Source organism: Ursus americanus, chromosome X, assembly GCF_024610735.1.
Source record: "Ursus americanus isolate L20-20 chromosome X, mUrsAme1.1.p, whole genome shotgun sequence".
NCBI classification, from domain to species: domain Eukaryota; kingdom Metazoa; phylum Chordata; class Mammalia; order Carnivora; family Ursidae; genus Ursus; species Ursus americanus.
Window position 1 is genome coordinate 41903428 of NC_142164.1, and position 18782 is coordinate 41922209.

General features: G+C 37.6%; 1 protein-coding gene and 1 long non-coding RNA gene across 4 annotated transcripts in view; one reads left to right on the forward strand and one right to left on the reverse strand.

Moving 5' to 3' along the window:
• The window catches only part of IL1RAPL2 (interleukin 1 receptor accessory protein like 2), a 1151831-nt gene that overhangs the window by 1041378 nt on the left and 91671 nt on the right, over positions 1-18782 (reverse strand). The gene's annotated exons all lie outside the window — the stretch shown is intronic.
• LOC148106896 (uncharacterized) overlaps positions 1-18782 on the forward strand; it is a 120581-nt gene that overhangs the window by 53011 nt on the left and 48788 nt on the right. The window contains exon 5 of one of the 3 annotated variants that reach the window (XR_015723255.1): positions 3840-17570. The exons of the other annotated variants lie outside the window; for them this stretch is intronic. This is a non-coding gene — a long non-coding RNA (uncharacterized LOC148106896). Of the gene's footprint in view, positions 1-3839; positions 17571-18782 lie in introns of those variants that run through there. 3 annotated transcript variants of the gene reach the window in all.

Here is an 18782-nt window from a genome sequence, read left to right on the forward strand (position 1 = left end):
CAGGTGTTAATCATAGTCTGAAGAGATAAAAGACCTGAAAATGAATTCTGATTCAGAATAGGAGTGAGGAGAGGCAAGAGTTTTCACCAATTTCTTATTGACAAATTCTGAGGATCAAAAGGAAGACTTGCAAGAATGCTGGTCCTGACAAATGTGTGTGCACATAGGTCTTTCATAAGCATTGCTTAGCTACATATGGTTCATAAAATCATACAGAGTAGTGTTATCTTTTCCACTGAGCTGCATATTAGGTTCATCCTAAATGCAAATGCATTTAATATCCCCAACAGGGTGAGAACAGTTGGGGATATAAAATATGAAAGACAATTTTAGTTTTGGCAAGACTGGCTAGGCAGTTCTTTCAGAGTCATTATGAGCTATTAATGCCTGCATTAAAGAAACAAACCACAGAAGCCAAACTTTGGCTACTTAATTAGCACATATGGAAGCTGCTCTAATACTGAGCATCAATACTATCAAAGCAGAGCTAAATCAGAAGAAGAAGTGCCCACGTTACAACCCCAAAACTAGGTGGTTCAATGTTCTACAACTTAATTAACATTTTCAGAAACTGAAATTTTCTCCAATAAAAGGATGATCTGGATTCATTTCTGCCACAAGGTGCTTCTCATAACAAAAGTGAATCCTCTGAATATAGGAAATTTAAATATATGATTAAAGAACAGCTCACACATATGTGTGCTTTATTCCAGCCAAGATATTACCATGTGTCAGTCCCTTTCTGCAAATGCTCTTCAATGAAGGTGACCCATCATGCAGCAAACCATTGACTAATATCCAGTACTTGACAAGTGATTTTAGGATGAGGGTTAGTTACTTAAGTATCTAATGTCTTGTGCACATTTCAGACCCTCTACAGATAGCCTAAATGCAAACCTACCAGCCCCTCAAGCAGGGCCTTGAAAAATAAACCTGGTGTGTATAGAAGAGAGGGTTCTAAGTAAGAGTGACAGAAAGAGGAAAGGCACAGACAGAGCAATGAGATTTAAAAAGCATCTAGCCAACCTTGTCAATTTTTCCAGTGGTTTAGTTGTTTCTTATCACATATACCATGTCAGGAATATGCTCATGCTCAGCACTGGATGATGCTAATATAGAAATGGAAAAGCTGTATGCTTACATTCAATTTTCAAAAAGTCTTAGGATATATAGATACATAAACTCTCTATGTATTCTTCAAAGGGCTCAAAAGAGTCTGGCAAAGACAGCCTCTACTCTAACAATACAATCTTCCCACAGAATTTTGTTCTAAACAGCTATAACTGAATTTTGTTGTAATTTTTTTTGTGTGTATCTCTCCTATTGCAAAAGATAGTACATATCTCCATATATGGGCTCCATCTTTTTTATCTCCATCTTTTTAGTGCCTTGACTATTTCTGTTGAATGAATTAGTGAATAAATTAATGTCATTTGCCCCATCTTTATAAAAGGGAAACAGAGGAATCATTCATTTAAGAGACTTACCTAAGGCAAGGAATAAGACAATATTACTAGATCTTCAGGATAGTAATGTTCTAACCAGTAATACACAAGAAAGGGAGCAAAATTCTACAGTAAACTTGTGGAGTGTGGCCCTGGCCCAGCCATTTTGCCTAGCTAACTAGGCATTGGTTTCTTCTTCTGTAAAATAGGTCCATTTGGTACTTGAGAAGACCTAGCTATTTAATTCCTTGTTCTGTCTGAATGAATGGTTCTGGCTCCTCAATGTATCATTACCATTCAGACACAGGTGACTCACACAGACTGCCACTAAAAAACACAGAGATAGAGGTCAAGACCCAGTCTTGTCTTATCTAATTTGGAACAAAATTCAGTCTCAGGACACAGCAGTGATATCCTTGTTTCAATTCTTACTGGCAAAACTAATTCCTTTCTAGAGACTCAATACATATGTTTACAACTCATTTTGATTTTGAGAGAAAATACTTATGATGTTCCTCTGTCTATAAAGCTAAAACAAAGTGCCTGAGAATTTATTGTATGAAAGTCTCTGTTGTCTTATTATGGTCAAAATTTAATGGAGAGAAGTGTTAATAAAATTTTAAATTTACCCAGAGATTATATTCATTTGTCTTGGCTGTCATCTAATAATAATCCAGCAAAATTCCAACACACAGAATATGGCCCCTGGAGTTTAACCAAAATGGCCATATGTCTGAGTTATAAATGAGCCTATTTTTGCCATTAAGGTGACACTGAGCATCCAACATGGTAGAGCTTTAAAAAAATCCCAAAGGCTAATCAGTAGGGTTGTTGTTGTTGTTGTTTTGTTTTGTTTTTTTCATACTGATTAGGCTCTGGTAGAGGACAATAAAGGAAAAAACCTAACAGGGAGGGGGTTAGGGGAAGAAGGCTTCATGAAGAAGCTAGGCCCTGAGGTGGCAAAAAGCAGCATCTGCTTTAAGAAATGTGTATATGGAAACCATTGTAGAGCTCTGCTGAAATGGCTGATCTCATTCTTCGACCTTATTAATTAAAAGCTAGTGAATATCTTAGACCACTATAATTGCAGATCTTATAATCTACCAATCTTGGTAGGGCAAATATGCAAAAGAGACAACTACTGTTCTTGCACTTTGCTTTCCATACTTTTAAATCCCTCTACCTCTGGACCTCAACCAATTACAAATGACCCAGGGCCATTGTATTGTCACAGTACCACTCTCCTGAGCAAAAGACATAGAAAGCAGGCTGTTGGATATCTTCCTGTCAGTGCTTGGCTCTACTCCAAGACACATTTCCTAATTCTATTTATTAGGGACAGAGAGCTATGAGCAAATGTTGCACTTCACCAAACAAGAAGGAAAGGTCTTCCCCCGAGAGAGCTTCTTATCTAAATAAAACTAAAGGGAGCCCTAGGAATTGATAAACACCCCTTCGGGCTGCTTTCACTGAAGATGCCAGAACCAGGGATTTCTGAGACAGAAAGCGAACAAGAAAAGGAAATCTTAAAACATGGGAAAGGTGAAGAAAAGACATGAGTATATGATGTCATTAAAACTCACTGCAGACTTCAAGCTGCTTAAGACAGATTGGCTGAGTGAAAGAAAAGAGATACAAGATTTTTAAATGAGCTATGCACTACCACTTGGGGCTTGTGCAGAAGCTTGGCAAGTTTGGGATAAGACTAGAGCTAGTGAGTTGGCTGTCATATGCATTGTTCTGTTTGAAGTATAGTCATGCCATCCCTAATGTCACTACTGCCTTTCTGTCAGAGAAACTCAAACATATTTATGGAACATTTCAGTATGAACATCTTTAGCAAGGCCCTTGGAGATATCGGAATAATTTATTAACAGGTCACACATGAGAAAGCGTTTGACGAGAAAAAAAAAAGAATAGTCAAATACAATTCCAAATAAACATTTATTGCATTAGGCTTAGAATCCATTTCTCCCTCAAGGCAATTATCCTTGGATAAATGAGTTACTGAATAAATAAAGCTGTTATTATCAGTCAACTCTTCCTATAGACTTTTTCCATGAAAGCAAATTATTGGGACTGTTGATCATAATCCATTATCTACATAAAAATTTGAAAACTGTAGATATTATTAGGCAAATTCATTTTCATAAATAATGTACCAAATTACAGATAGCATAGGGAATAAGAGCCAAGTCATGGGCAGTTGGGATGGGTTTGTCTTATTAATGTAGTTCTTTTCACATATATTTTAAATACCTTTGAGCCCATTACCATCTGTGTGTATTCTTTTAATGAGCTGCAGCCTGCAGGAAGGTCAGTCACTTAGCACTGATTAGTTAGATGGAGACTGCTTAATTTCCAAGCCATTAATGAGGCACATTCTCTCATTAGGTTGAATCTTCCTCTTCTTAGTAATCTATTAATGAGCCTTCAGCATATCACGGTGAAGCCTGCTTGCCAATGAAGCCAAAACATGGCACAGAAACTCATCATGAGCTATACTGGCAGTGCTATGGCACTTGGATGTAAGTGATAATAAGTAACAGACACCAATAACCTTCTGGGGAGTTCCCCTTGTCTGCATTTTCCCACCTATGTTTTCTTTTGGGGGGTGGGGTTTACTCTTCTAGGAGTGGCCCTTCTCAAAGAACTAGCACTGGGCATCTTGCCACATCCAAGTATTAAGAAGTGATCTTGGGGCCTGTACACTCTGCTGTCCTCTTTGGTAGTTCTACGTGTTCCCAGCATCTCAAATAGTCCCAGAGGACTCAGAGAATTAGGCAAGCAAGTACCTCATTTTGTTTAAAAGCTCAGTTAATGTCCCCCAAGTCATGATTTCCTTTGTTACAGGGTCCAGTCAGTTGTTTTGTTCCACAGATCACAACTGAACTTATAATCCTGTTTGGTAGCAATGAAACTATGTTCCATGTGTTACAAGGAGGACCATATGAAAGAATATATACAACATCACCACCATCTTAAAAAAAACTCCTGCTAATACATATTTACTGTGCACTCCTTCTGTGGTTTTGGATTTGCAGGGTCAGCATCCATAAAGGTATTTCCTTCCAGCTCTGTGAAAAAAGTTGATGGTATTTTGATAGGGATTGCATTGAATGTGTAGCTTGCTCTAGGTAGCATACATATTTTAACAATATTTTTTCTTCCAATCCATGAGCATGGAACTTTTTTCCATTTCTTTGTGTCTTCCTCAATTTCTTTCACAAGTGTTCTGCAGTTTTTAGAGTACAGATCCTTTGCCTCTTTGGTTAGGTTTATTCCTAGGTATCTTATGGATTTTGGTACAATTGTAAATGGGATTGACTCCTTAATTTCTCTTTCTTCTGCCTCATTGTTAATGTATAGAAATGCAACTGATTTTTGTGCATTGATTTTTACATCCTGCAACTTTGCTGAATTCCTGTATCAGTTCTAGCAATTTGGGGGTGGAGTCTTATGGGTTTTCCACATAGAGTATCATGTCATCTGCAAAGAGTGAGAGTTTGACTACTTTGCCAATTTGGATGCCTTTTATTTCTTTTTGTTGTCTTATTGCTGAGGCTAGGACTTCTAGTACTATGTTGAACAACAGTGGTGAGGGTGAACATCCCTGCCATGCTCCTGACCTTAGGGGAAAAGTTCTCAGTTTTTCCCCACTGAGAATGATATTCACTGTGGGCTTTTTACAAAATTTGTATGCAACCAGGAAAGACCTCGAATAGCCAAAGGAATGTTGAAAAAGAAAACTAAAGCTGGTGGCATCACAATTCTGGACTTCAAGCTATATAACAAAGCTATAATTATCACGACAGTATGGTACTGGCACAAAAACAGACACAGGGATCGATGGCACAGAACAGAAAACCCAGAAATGAACCCTCAATTCTATGGTCAACTAATCTTCAACAAAGCAGGAAAGAATATCCAATGGAAAAAAGACAGTCTCTTCAACAAATGGTGTTGGGAAAATTGGACAGTAACATGCAGAAAAATTAAACTGGACCATTTCCTTACACCATAAACAAAGAGAAATTCAAAATGGATGAAACACCTAAATGTGAGACAGGAATCCATCAAAATCCTAGAAGAGAACACAGGCAGTAACCTCTGTGACCTCAGCTGCAGCAATTTCTTGCTAGACACATCTCCAAAGGCGAGGGAAACAAAGGCAAAAATGAACTATTGGGACTTCATCAAGATAAAATGCTTCAGCACAGCAAAGCAAACAGTCGACAAAACCAAAAGACAACCTACAGAATGGGAGAAGATATTTGCAAATGTCTTATCAGATGAAGGGCTAGTATTCAAAATCTATAAAGAACCTATCAAACTCAACACCCAAAGAACAAATAATCCAATCAAGAAATGGGCAGAAGACATGAACAGACATTTTTGCAGAGAAGACATACAAATGGCCAACAGACACATGAAAAAGTGCTCAACATCACTCAGCATCAGGAAAATACAAATCAAAACCACAATGAGATACCACCTCACACCAGTCAGAATGGCTAAAATTAACAACTCAGGAAACGACAGATGTTGGTGAAGATGTGGAGAAAAGGGAACCCTCTTACACTGTTGGAGAGAATGCAAGCTGGTGCAGCCACTCTAGAAAACAGTATGGAGGTTCCTCAAAAAGTTGAAAATAGAGCTACCCTACGACCTAGCAATTGCACTACAGTGTATTTACCCCAAAGATACCAATGTAGTGATCCAAAGGGGCACCCACACCCCAATGTTTATAGCAGCAATGTGCACGATAGTCAAAGTATGGAAAGAGCCCAGATGTCCATCGACAGATGAATGGATAAAGAAGATGTGGTATATACATGCAACGGAATACTACTCAGCCATTTAAAAAAATAAAATCTTGTCATTTGCAACGACATGGATGGAACTAGAGGGTATTATGCCAAGTGAAATAAGTCAGTCAGAGAAAGACATTTATTTTATGATCTCACTGATATCTGGAATTTAAGAAACAAAACAGAGGATCATAGGGGAAGGGAGAGAAAAATAAAATAAGACAAAATCAGAGAAGAAGACAAAACATAAGAGACTTAGTCATAGGAAACAAACTGAGGGTTTCTGGAGGGGAGGGGTGGGGGAAGGGGGTAACTGGGTGATGGACATTAAGGAGGACACATAATGTAATGGACACTGGGTATTACATAAGACTGATGAATCACTGAATTCTACCTCTGAAACTAATAATACACTATATGTTAATTGAATATAAGTTTAAAAAGTAATTAAGACTGGCTAAATAAACAAAAAACAAACAAATAAATAAATAGTATTTCCTTCTTTCATGGGCCTTCAGGCCTAGTTTGAAGGTCAAATGCTACCAGACTCACGTGGGGCTTGGACTTCATGGCCTATGGAAGTCTTCCCACAGTTATGGCTAATTGGGAAACAAATGCAGCGCATTATTTTGCTTTGTTATTTTACTTTGAACTAGAACTTTAAACATGTTTAAAGCTAGGAATTTTTAAGAATTCTTTTAACTATAAAAAATTTAAATATTAAAGAATACTATATAAAATGCTAAAAATAGTAAATAAGACATTAAATTATTTTAGAAGATTATTAATTTAAAATATAAAAACCAGGTATTGTTCTAACCAACCCTCAATTGTTACCAATCAATGCTGACTCTAATTCTAGCTTCCACTTCAGTGATCTGGTTTAAATAAGAAGGAAAAATCTTGCATAGGAAGAGATTATATCAAAAATATTAAATTATTCAATGGCAACCCAACTATAAAACACCATGTCAGTAGCACTAAGAATCATAATCATTTTTTCATCCATTCAGCAAATATCCCTATCATGAGCCAGGAATTGCATTAAGTATTGGGGTGCAGCACTAGTGGACAAACATGGTCTTTGTTCTCACAGGTCCAGAGTCTAGTGGGAAGATAGTCATTAGACAAATAAATATTGTGATAAATGATCTGAAGGAAGAGAACAGGGCATTTCATGTCTCTCTTGAAGTTCATAATACATGTTATTATATCAAAGGCTCTGAGAAGTTCTACTGTATAGAAACCTTTTCAATTTTAATCCAGGATAACAATGCCCCTAATTTGGGGGGTGGTTAGTGACATTCTCTCTGAGAAAGCAGCATTTAAGCAAAGAGATGAAGGATGAGTAGGAGTATCGAGACAGGTGAAAGGGCATTCTAGACAGTACAAATAGAATTTGCCCTAAAGAGGAATTAGCCTGGAATACCAGAACTGACAGTGTGGTTGCAGCAGAGAGAGACTGGGGAGAGAGAATGGTAAGCAATGAGGCTGCAGAGATAGGCAGGATTTAGGCTGAACAGAGATTTGTAGGCCACAGTCAGGTGTTAGAGCTGTATTCTGAGTATGATGGAAGTTTTAACAGATTTTCAATAAAAGAGTAGTACAATGCAGTTTTGCTTTTGTGGGTTTGTTTAGGATCACTGGCTGCAGCATGGACAGTGGTTTAGAGGAAAATGAGAAGTGATACTATATAACTCTATGGTCACAAACTTAGTTTTATCATTTGGAAAAAAATAAAATATTGTGTTCTGAAATATGTCAGTCTAATGGGGTCTGAGTCTATGGGTCTAATAACAGTAGAGTATTGACTTTTCTTGGTGAGTGTTTATTATGGAATCCATCAGTACTGCTATACAAATTTCACAATCTTTTTTGAAGCTGGTAATAACTACTTTGTATGAAGAGAACACTAGAGGTAGTTGTAGTATAATGATGTTTTAAATGAAAAAGCAATCTGCTTTAATCTCTAACCAATGAAGTAAAATTAGTAAATACATTTTATGGCAACAAACTTTATTTTATAATTGAGAAGACACTGTGGTCTTTTAAAGTATTAAAACCAAATGACAAACAATACAAATAAAGTTGCTATAAAAGTGGTCAATTCACTTCCTATTCTTTTCTTAAATAATAAAAAAAAATGTCTATATAAAAACCAGTGTGGAAAAAAAGAAGGGATGCTAGAACATCAGTTAGGAGTCTACTACAATCGTCTTGGTGATAGATGATGGTGGCTTGGACATGGGTAGATTAGGGGCACAGATCCAGTTCTCCAGGGAACAGATATAAACTCACAAGTTGTTTTAAGATTAGGTATTGTGGGTTCCTTGGGGACAAGACAAGGCCAGGTCAAAGACAGAACATGGTCCAATTTTTAAGGGTAATAAGCATGGATTCCATAAGAAATCTATAGGACAGCATGTCCCCAAGGGTGTTCATCTCTCCAGGTGCCCTTTGAAAAAAAAATTACCATGCTCCAATACATTTGAGAAACCAGCATACTCTAAATCCCTCTTGGAGTTCATAGCACTAATTAGCATACTGAAAGTTCGGAGAAGTCCTGCAATAAAGAAAACCCCTTAACTTTTTTACCCATTATTTTCAAACTTTTTTGGTCAAAGAATCTTTTGTTCCGTGTAAAACCTATTACAGAGTTGTTGTAAGCATTAAAGATCTTCTTTTTTTTTTTAAGATTTTATTTATTTATTCGACAGAGATAGAGACAGCCAGCAAGAGAGGGAACACAAGCAGGGGGAGTGGGAGAGGAAGAAGCAGGCTTATAGCAGAGGAGCCTGATGTGGGGCTCGATCCCATGACGCCGGGATCACGCCCTGAGCCGAAGGCAGACGCTTAACCGTTGTGCTACCCAGGCGCCCCGCATTAAAGATCTTCTGCATCAAGTGATCAGCACAGAATCTGGCACATAGTGAAACAGTGAATAAGCATTAATTATAATAGTTGTTGGAATCATTATTTTTGTTGCTTCCAGAAATAAGTCGTAACACTTAGAACCAGATTTGAGGAGCATCAATTGCTCTAACTCCTTGAGAACTTTGCTTTTTGTACTGGGAGAGTATAGGTCCAACTGTTCTGCCTTGCCTGATCGGCAACTCTGGGGATGTGTTTTAGGTCAACCAGGAGGGCTTCATCCTCAGTATGAACAGAGAAACTGTCAGAAATAAAAGATTAGGGGGAGAGAGCCTTGAAAACCAGCCCTCGTCTCCTGTACCTTTCTCAGAAAGCTGACAAGGACCCTTAGCTACATGGACCCATCTACCTAGTGATTTTACCCTTCCCAAAAAACTCCGGTCATAAGTATTTAAAGCTCAGAGGAAGCAAACAAATTCTAAAATATTCAGCCAAACTTCCAGTTCCTCTTAGATCATTGGGTTTTTAAGTGGGATGCCATTCTTTTTTAATTTTGTTTTTAAGATTTTATTTATTCATTTGAGAGATAGAGAGAGCACAAGCTGGGGGGAAGGGCAGAGAGAGAGGAAGAAGCAGGCTTCCCGCTGAGCAAGGAGCCTAATGCAGGGCATGATCCTCTGGGATCATGACCCAAGCCAAAGGCAGACACTTAACCGACTGAGCCACCCAGGCACCCCATGCGGGATGCCATTCTTGAGGAATTTTTTGGTGCCAAAACAAAAAGTGCCTTCTCTTACCTCCTTGTTAAGCATTTTCTAACTTCCTACACAAAATTTAATAAGATTTCAAGCTATGCTTTAAAGGCCTCTACTTGCTGGGACTCCTGGTTGGCTCAGTCTGTTGGGTGGCTGACTCTTAGTTTCAGCTCAGGTTCTGATCTCAGGGTCCTGGAATCAAGCCCTGCATCAGGCTCCCCACTCAGCAGGAAGTCTGCTTCAGGATTACTCTTTCTCCCTCTGCCATTACACCCCCTCTCACTCTTTCTCTCTAAAATAAATAAATTTTAAAAAATAATTTTAAAAGGCTTCTACTTGCCAAGAGTGAAAAATAAGGCCAGTGTTTATATATATGCTCACTTACATCTTATTTCTTTATGTAAATAATCTTTTACGAAATGACATCATTATCTCATGACACCTTAAATACCAAAGAAAACCACAGGTAGCTACCAGTTATGGAAAAGGAGAGAAGTGAGATAAGAAAAATAGTAAAACCTACTGCTTAGGGCTACCCTTTAAACTCATATACATAAAATGTTTTCTGCGTCCAAAAAAGCAGAACCAAAGGCCCCTCCTTAGGACTGCTATCATTTTTATTTTGTACAAAATAACTAAATAAATCTTGATCTAAGGAATAAAACAGCAGTGGCAGCAATAGAACAACTTGCCATTGATTATCAAGTGTAATATACCAAGCCCTGTATAGGTGCTCTTTCTACACATTTTCTCCAATTCTCTTACAGTGACTCTTAAACAATAAATTATTTTACAGATAAAGCACTGGTGATTTGGTAATGTACTTGCGGTTCCATAGATAGTTACATATGGCATATATTGAACTTAAACCCAGATGGGTATGATTCCACAGCAAGGCCTCTTTCTAATACCTCTTCCTGAGTAGTTACCTAATTTGGCTGAATAAGGTGCTTACATTATAAAGAAATGATGTATGCATACTGCATAGGTGCAAATGAATAAAAGTATATCTTACAGCAAGAAGAGAACAAGTTTTCACAATTAAGCTGGAACAGAGCAGTAATAATTTCCTACTACTCAATTAGTCATGAAAGGCTTCTTGAAAGCCAAAGATTGGGGGTAATGTCTAAGTGGACGTTCAAGGTTACTCCATTTCTGTCAGTTAAAGGAATCAGAAGGGAATATCCTTTTACCTTTTGTGTGTGTCTAGAAAACAAGTAAGTGTTAAATTCATACTTACTGAACAAATAAGCATAAAAGCTTGAATTCCACATAGCAGTTATTAACCTTACACATAATTTCTTTATTTCCATGTTTGCCTTCCTTCCTCTCATTCTGTTCACTTTAAAATGGTTTTAAATGTTTTTGAGCCAAAGAATGCTGATCTTTGAGCTGAAGAGGAAAATAGGAGCTATTTTGGCTGCCAAAACTGAGAATCCATGACTCCAAAAACAGTGCTACCCTCACTTTTTGGGAAAATCAGAGTGTGGAAGCTGCATTGTCAGGTGACCGTTAAATGCAATCCATCCCTATAGGCAACCCAAGTTGCATTTCATTAAAACAAAGTAAAATAAAGCAATTTTTGGTGAGTTCTCTACCATGCCTACACACCTAACTTTTGATGCTTTATAAATGAACAATATCACAAGACCTGCATGGCCAATCATCCCCTCCTGCAAGTTTTCAACAAGAATCCTGAAGCATTTGCTGCTTTGTTCCCGTAAGTTCAAGCCACAGAAGAAGCTCTTCAGATGACCCTAAACATCAGGGCAAAGCCCCAGCCATACTTCGGCATTTTCTAGTAAAGGCCTCCAACTAGCTTTGTAGAAAGTTTTATTAGTACTGTATGGTGTTCTTGCAGGAGGAGATTGGAACAAGTGATGGGATATATGTGTAGGCTTGTGGAAATTTGGTGCCGGTAACCTTCACCTCTGCCATCGGTTTACCATGTGACCCTGGGCCAGCTCATTAGTTCCTCCTTGTACCTCTGTCTCCTCATCTGTGAAGCTAGAATGAGAGCAGCGACCATTCACATGACCACTAAACCACTGGGCAAATGAAAATGCTACACACAGTCAGTGCTAAACAGTAATAAAATCTAAGAAAAAAACAGGTCATTTCCACTGAAAAACCCATCACACTTTGAACACAGATCAGTGAGTACCTGAAAATAAAACACACAATGTATTTTCCCTTTTCCTGGTCCATCTCCAGAGTACTGTATGTCTTCCTGTCAGCCTATTAGGAGCACTAATCATGCTTCCTATAGTGAAGGATAGATTTGGTTTGAAAGGACGAGACATAATAAAATGATGAAATGTGCACTCTGGGGGTGACTCTGTTTCTTGGATCAATTTAGCTTTCGGAATATAGGCAGGCAATCATTTACAGGAAGTCCAGCTCTAGGCCTTGTGAGGGAGGTGGGGGGAGGAGGGTATATTAACGGAATTCTATATAGTCCTGCCCAGAACTCTTTATCCCCTACCACAACCTCCACAAGAAGGAAAAATAGCCTCTTCTCCTACTACCAGATGCATAATTTCCACTCCTTAATCTAAAACTATTGCTGAGTTGATCCAAGTAGAGGCAGCCAGGTGGCCAACTAGATAGTCCCTTAGAGCAGTTGAACAGATCATCATGTGGTCAATTCAATTCAATCAGCAACAGCAAAAGCCAATAATACTGAACCATGAAGCTGTAGATAGAATCATTTCAACTACCTTAACAACTAAACTACATATACCATGCATTCTCATCATGTCAGTGAATAAATTTTTCAAATAAATCTTTCAAGGAAGTGCAGCATATCAAATAAAAGTGAGGACACTGTGGTTGGAGTGGGGTGGGTGAACCGATAGTCCCCCTCATTCTGGCTGTCTCTCTGATCCCTATATGAGACCCTGAAGCACTTCCAGTGAATCTCTAGGGATGCACAGAACACAATTTGAGAAGAATTTGGACCTAGCCCAAGTCCCTCATTATTTTTTAGAAGAATTTAAACTAATTTTTATAATACAAAGGCCCAGAGAGAAAAAAATGACTTAACCATAGTCTCATAGATTGTAACACTGCCAGGACTAGAATCCAAATGCCCAAATTCCTTGTTTTAGCACTTGACCCTACATGGATTCTTCACACGTGGCCAAAGCAAGTCAGGTCTCTGTCCCATGGGTACAGCTATGCTGGGAATGGAGGAAAGTGGGAAGGACTGTGCACTGGGCCAGCACATGGGAAGTAGAGATCCCAAGGACTGAAGTGCACATCAAGTGAAATCTAGATATGCAGCAGTGTTTCTTTTCCATCACTCTGATCTCTTCTTAGCAGAGCATGGCTAGCTTCTTACAGAAGCAATACCAGGGCAAACAATTCCACATGGCACTTGGCAATTAGCAGTTATAAGAGCAAGAAGTCACATTTGAATTTGGCTCAAACTGCAAAGACAGCCTCAAAAAAAGAACCCTTTTTAATATCTGAGGAGATAGGACAATCTTTATATATTAATTTATAGAAAATTCTCTCTTAACTGGAATACCAATCAGAATGCACAAATAGCCAGATTACTTCCCTTCCCCTACTCCACAGGTTTGAATAACTATTAATATGATAATAACATTAAGACACTGTAACATCTGTCAGGGTCTTCCAAACCCCTAAATATAGTCATATACTCATTAATCCTATGAATATTTATTAAGTACCTACTATTTCTTAAGCCCTGACCAGGCACTAGGGAAACTAAGCTATTCTTGGGTGTCAGTGACAGTCCAGTGATAGTATTCCTCGAATGAGATTTCAGTTGACATATGAATATAAGAATGATAGAGGCAGGGGTGAGGGCACTAGACAAAAGTACCTCTAGGGATTTCAAGAGCTAGTATTCCATGATTCTATGACTCCATTTTGTTAATTGACTATATATACGTGATATAATAATGAGACTATTTTGAATCCAAAACAAGAAACAAATTAATTTGAAAAACAAAACAAATGAATTTAAATTCTGAATGAGTGAATTTTCCTTTAGTCACTGAAGTAGTGACCAACCTTCTATTTTACCCACTAGCACCATTTTAGGCCCTATTATAATTTTTAAATTTTTTTCTCTTAATTGTGCCTCCATACCCAGTTTATTGCTTTACAATTAACATTATTTTCACTGAAAATGAGCTACTTCATTGATCTAAATAAACAGTAAGATAACTTGATGTGGATGCAAATGTATGTTAACTATTTTAAAGAAGCAAATTACTCTCAAAAGTTAGGTCAAAACTATATATCATGCCATGGGTTCTGAAGGGAATTCTCAAATAGTAGATGAAAAAATGTTTTGAGTAGTGACAACAAAATTGAAATAACTATCTAGCCTCACAGATGACAAAGTTGAAAATAATAATGCCTGCATAGATATTTAAGGATGGTCATTCTTGTCACTTAACAAGGGACCTCTTTCCTTCTGTCTCCATTCTTCCCCAAGAGGGACATACGTGCAATACATAATTAATAATGGAGATAAAAAATACAAGATGAAAGGCAAATCATCAGAAAGCCCATGCCAGTCTTGGTGTACCACAGAAGCAGGATTTTAAGCCCAAGGGTGGAAACTTAGAATTGGAAGGAAGCTTTGCCTTAGAGAAATGAATCTCTAACCTACATAGAACACGATTCTCTTAATTTAAAAGAAAGTTTCTTCAAATGTAACATAAATCTTAAATCATCTAGTCCTCTTTGAATACAGAAGATAATTCTTCATCGAAAATACTCATTTCTTCCAACTCATCCAATCTTTAGGCTTCTTTATTCCAAGGTAAAACAATCACAGTTCCTTTAGCATTTCATCCTAGTATCTATTTTTATTCCTTTCATCACCTTTTAAAAGACTAGAACTACCCTCAGCTGACCAATATAGATTTGTCTCAAATCTCACTCAAATGTTTCAGGGTGTGTAATCTTCCTTTTTTCACAACAAAAGCCAAGGTCACCAAGGAACAATGGCATATTTGCCTAGTGAACCTGAGGGGGTCCTGTGTTTGGTGTACTTGGTGTAATAAAATTACTGATATGTTATGAACTTTATTTTAATCATATGCCTAAATAAAATATACAATTAAAATTTTAAGTGTTTCTAAGTTTGATGTTATAAATTAAATATATAATTTGGTATGAGAATATATGATATGCTATATTAAATTTATTAAGGGAGTATTATATGTAAGGGGGAAAGACCCTGATAAATCAGAAAAGAAAAAGAGATAAATTTAAAAGCTTTTCATATAGAGCAAGGTAAGATAGAACTTAATAAAATTAAATTGGATACATCTGAACAGTCTAATTTAAGAATATTTTTTTTTGCTCTGACAGAACTCACTGTGCTCAAATTCCAGATATTCAAGGAGAAAAAGAACTCTCCTAGTGTTAATGAAAGTTGTTAATTTTCTCCAGTTAGACTCAACCTGCCTTTGCGCTTAAGTTGCTTTCAAGGTTTGAAATATATAAATAAATTAGATAAGTTCCAAAATGACAATGAATTTTAGGCTAAAAGTCCTTGGAATAGAGCAGGCAAGAAACTGAAGAGAACTTTAAGAGAAAGCAGAGATTGCTCTCATTTCATTCGTAATTAAGAAGATAAACTGTTTGGAAATATAAGCAGGGTCAGAAGCTAAACAGAAGGAATATATAAGGCTCTCTGAAAGCAGAACTACCAAAAATCTCATATTCTAGGAATTTTTAGTGATTTGTTTGAGCTTCATGTTATTAGGTAGTTCCTCCATAATTTGAGGGCCCCAGTATAAAATGAAAATTCAAAGTCATATGTTAAAAAATTACTAAGAATTTCAAGATGTCAACAGTAAAGCATTAAACCAAGTACAGGTCCCTTCTAAGTGTGGAGCCATGTGCAGCTACACAAGTTGTATACTTATGAAGACAGCCTTGGTTGTTATAAATATTTTGAGGAGCATATGCCCTCTTTGGAAATTTAATCAAAGCTATAGATATATGCATACATTCACACACACCACACGCACAATTTTGCATACAGTTTCAGAGGGTTTGTGAACTTACTTAAGCCCTGTCCATGTATTCTAAATTAAGATCCATTAAATTAGATAGATTCCATGAGACTCCAGGAGGCAGAGCTAGGATCCACTAGTGGAAGATTACAAAAGGACAGATTTTGGCTTCCTAACAGTTAAAGGCTTTCCAAAATTGAGGAGGCTGCTTTACTAAGCACTTGGTTCTGAAAGTATAGCTGTCAACTAGACCATCACCCATGTGGTGTGCTCCAGAAAGGATTCCTATTCCCGTGGGAGCCTGGATCCATAACCTCTCTGGTTCCTTACTACAGGAAGATTTTGTGAGTACAGTAAAACTGTAAGAAGTTTCCACCTTACAGCTTTGTCCACCCCATTTTCTGATTGTTTGAAAATACTTGGGTTCAACTGTCTTGATTTATTTCATTTTCTTTGACAAGGTCTTTAACTTCCTGAAAGCCAGGTTTATGTAAATTAATCTGTAACCTATGGTTTATATAAAATCAACATGTTAATTTATGCAAAGTAATGCAAAAGATTCATCCTCCAGTTTCTCAAAAGAAAAAAAATCTGATCACCTTCCCAAATGGACATTCAAAGCAGCATAAATAATCAAGAATGTGAAAATGGCAGACAAAACTCTTAATAAAGAGCAACAAAAAAGGCACCAACTAAATGCAAGAGGGAACATCTAAGAAGATTGATGATAAAAATCCCTTCTAATAAAACTCTTAAGAGGTCAGGGGGTATGACAAGCCCCATCTTATAATTCAGGGAATAAAAGTACAAAAATAAAAATCCATCATATTAGAAAAGAGAAAGGTTAGATTACCCAGAACATGGAGCTGCTCATTCTCTTCCCTGTTCTTATATGCGAGAGAGGTAAACCTAATATCCTTGGCCTCAGAACACTGGAGACAGGGGCGCCTGGGTGGCTTAGTCGTTAAGCGTCTGCCTTTGGCTCAGGGTGTGATCCCAGAGACCTGGGATTGAGTCTCTCCTCGGGCTCCTCCGCTGGGAGCCTGCCTCTTCCTCTTCCACTCCCCCTGCTTGTGTTCCCTCTTTCACTCGCTGTCTCTCTCTCTGTCAAATAAATAAAATCTTTAAAAGAAAAAAGAAAACACCGGAGTCAGAGTTCAAGCCTTCTAAAGAAAATGGAAAGGCCCTCTTCAGACTGAAAAACAAATGTCATTTTGGCAACAAATTGTCAAAGCCTCTAAAGATGTTTTTGCCCTAACTTCCTGATCATGACATTCACCGTAAATGACATGTTTCCTGTTCACTTTTCTAATCAGCAGGATGAGTTGGTGAACCACATTTTTGTGCCATTCAGAATTAAAAGGAGCAAACTAGAAAAAGAAAGGGCAAAGGCTTATGACTGGGTAGTAGATTTAAAAAAAAAAATATGTCCTCAGGGCCCCTTTCCTGTACAGCTTTCATTTTTATAGCATTCAAATTGTAATCAGGATCTAAGGTAGATTTCTTAAACTCAAGATCAAATTTTAGATATCTACTCACTAATTGGTCAGCTCTTTAAGAAAACAGAATTAATTCTAAGTAAAAAACAAACTAAAATCAGTAGCAGCAGCTTTGGCCAAGCAGCAGTTACGTGAAATACAAAGGATTTAAGAATGACACCTAGGGATTAAATAAAATAAAATAAAATAAAAAGAAGTACAAGAGGTCTGGGGTCTGATATCAAAGGAGAAATTAGAGAGTGACTGAGGAAGAGCTCAAAGAGCTAGAAGACTTTGCTTTGAACAAAAATAAAAAACGAGGATGAAATGCAGAGGCCCAATAAAAGGCTAACTTAGACCAGGTAGATATAGCAGCGTGGTTGATAAAATCAGGCCCTCCTACTCTCTTGACAATTGGGGATCTAGTTCCTTTATATTGTCATTCCACTGACTATGCTGTATAAGGAAGAAAAAACACTCTCAAAAGTATTTGCGCTACAGGGTTTAAAACCTGCTCGTTCTCAATTCTGCCATTACTGTTGTTTTGTCTAGTATTTTGTAGCAAAAACATAAATTTAAACATGGGATCCCATGGCCTATATTGCAGAAAGGAACTTTGGCTCTTCATTTACACAGCATTTTTTTAAGGCTCCTTTGTAATTCCAGGCCCCATGAACTGTAGTTTCTCTTAAGAAAAATAAAACAATTGGCCAGCCCTCTCCAGATTTTGCTCTCCAATGCTCTGTCCTTGGTCAGTTTACACCATGTGAGTCATAAATAGGTCGTCACCAGATTAAGCTGAAGTGGTGGTGTTTATACATTGAAAGATTATAGACTATAAAATCTATGCAAACCTGGGCTGTACAGATGAGGATAGAGCTGCATAGGGCTCTGAGAGCACTGGTAAATCCTCCTCATCAAACAGCAGAACCTGAGGATAGGCAGGCTGTGCTCTGGTTACAATCCCCAACTGTGAGAGGTAGAATCCTTGGTAATTCAAGATTGCTCAGTGACTTCCTATCTCAATCATTCTGCTCCTCAAGCCTGCTAGTGTGCCAGCAATTCATAAGCATTTATTCAGTCATCTAACAAACATTTGTAGATCAACTACTATGTGCAAGGCAGTCTTCCAGTACAAAGAATTAAAAAAAAAACAGTTCTTGCCTTTAAAGAGTTCACATGTGTAGTGGAAAAGATAGACATACAAATAACTAAATCACAATATGACCGGTTCCAATACAGAGGTATAAACAAAATGCTACAGAAGAGGCAAAATTAATTCTGCCTGGAAGACCTGGGTGGGCTGGGACAATCTAGGGAAAGCTTCACAGAGAAAATGACATTTAAAATGGGTCTTCAAAGATGAGTAGGATTATCAAAAGGCAAAGAAGGTGGGAAGCAATTTACAAGTGAG